General features: G+C 49.0%; 1 protein-coding gene across 1 annotated transcript in view; it reads left to right on the top strand.

Moving 5' to 3' along the window:
* PRNP (prion protein) overlaps positions 1–1,497 on the top strand; it is a 5,540-nt gene extending 4,043 nt beyond the window's left edge. The window contains exon 2 of the mRNA XM_027701576.1: positions 1–1,497. This exon is cut by the window's left edge and continues 1,025 nt beyond it. The gene's annotated coding sequence lies outside the window, so the exon portion shown is untranslated.
* Positions 1,498–1,845: the final 348 nt, after the last annotated feature.

Below are 1,845 nucleotides of genomic sequence, written 5' to 3' on the forward strand. Positions count from 1 at the left end.
CTCCTTGGGGTTCACCTCCATCAGCTCCTTGGGGTTCACCTCCATCACCTCCTTGGGGTTTACCCCCATCACTTCCTCGGGGTTGTCTCTGGTTTAGGCAACTGGATGAAAATTTCCTTCTCCGCTCCAAACACGTCCCCAGTGAGGCAGGACAGCTGGATGTACCCCAAAAAACATGGCCTTCACCACCTCCTCCTCCTCCTCGGGGCCATCCTGAGAGGGACCAGGCAGAGGGGACCTCTCCTTGGCATCCTTGCAAGAGCGTCTCCAGAAATGCCCTTTGCTAATGAGCAGGGTTTTATTTAACCCCCTTAGTCCCGCTGCCACCCCTTTACCTGGGGCACCCAAGCACCTCTATCCCCCAGGATAGGGGCAGATATGGGGTTTTCAAGCAACGAGCTGCCAGGTTGCAATTTTAACCCTTTAATCCTAAAAAAAACCCCTTCCCCATGTACATATTCCCACACCTTTGCATGCTGCAAAACCCTCCTGCAGCAACACACCAAAATAAAGTCATTTTTTATTCCCCCCCTCGGCGAGGCTGAAGCGCCGGTCGGTCTTTCTCAGCCTGCCAAAGGCAAAAAGTGCTGCTGAATGCCCAAAATACCCCCAAAATGGTGTGTTACAGCCCGAGAAAAAGCTATTTTGGATGTTATAGGTGACAAGTCACACTCATACTCCAGCACTTTGACCTAGAAGGAAGTTAAAATGCAGCCAAAAGGATGCTCAGGGCGGGTCAAGCACTTAGCAAGAGACTTAAATCAGCTGAATCATAGAGTTACAGCACCAGGAAAAACAAGCCTGGGATGGGAGATGCTTCATAAAAACCACACTTGTGAGTAATTTCTGTGACACGTGGAAGCAGCAGGTGGAATTCTTGCTTCTCATGAGCCGGGTCGTGGGGGACCCGCAGCATCTGCAACGCTTGTTTGACCCAGTTCTATTTAATATCTCGTGTATTTTTTTTTGCGAGGCACTGAATGACACCGTCCTAAATGAGTTGTTTTTTTTGCATCAGTGTAAGCTAAGTGAAGAAATATAAATATATATATATATATATACACACATAAATAGAGAGAAATCTTTTGGGATACCCACTGGAGAAGCAGGGCTTTGAGGTTCCCCGTACTTTGTGATACGCGGATGTTTTGTAAAACCCCGGTGGCGCATGCTCGGAATCTGCAGTTCTGATACTTTTCTAAGTGTTCTGGTACAGATTAAAACAGATAAAGCCAAGATGCATCATCAGCCTCCTTCCTGGAAACAGCTCTGGGCCCATTCCCCGGAGCCAAAAGCTGCATTTTGCATTTTCAGGCCTGTGGGAGCCCTTTGTTCCCTTTGCATGAAATTTGGCCTCAACCCCGAAATCTCAATCCAACAGTCTCAGTTAACCCTTTCCCCTCCCCCTGCTCCCACTAATGGTGTTGCTGAAGTCCAACAAAACATTTTCTAATTTCTGTCTAATTCTAATTTCTGTCTAATAAAAGAGTTTTTACATTTGCTGTTTTGGTGGCATTAAGCCTGACCCAAGCCCTGCTTAATCATGGAATCCTGGAATGCTTTGGGTTGGAAGGGACCTTGAAGCCCATGCAGTTCCAACCCTCTGCCATGGGCAGGGACATCTTCCACTAGCCCAGGTTGCTCCAACTGGGCCTTTGGACATTCCCAGGGATCCAGGGGCAGCCACAGCTTCTCTGGGAATTCCAGCCCAGCCCCTCAACACCCTCACAGCCAACAATTCCTTCCCAATATCCCATCTATCCCTGCCCTCTGGCACTGGGAAGCCATTCTCCCTTGTCCTGTCCCTCCATCCCTTGTCCCCAGTCCCTCTCCAGCTCTTGGAGC

Source organism: Neopelma chrysocephalum, unplaced genomic scaffold (assembly GCF_003984885.1).
Source record: "Neopelma chrysocephalum unplaced genomic scaffold, ASM398488v2 Primary Assembly neopelma1_163, whole genome shotgun sequence".
Classification (NCBI taxonomy): Eukaryota; Metazoa; Chordata; class Aves; order Passeriformes; family Pipridae; genus Neopelma; species Neopelma chrysocephalum.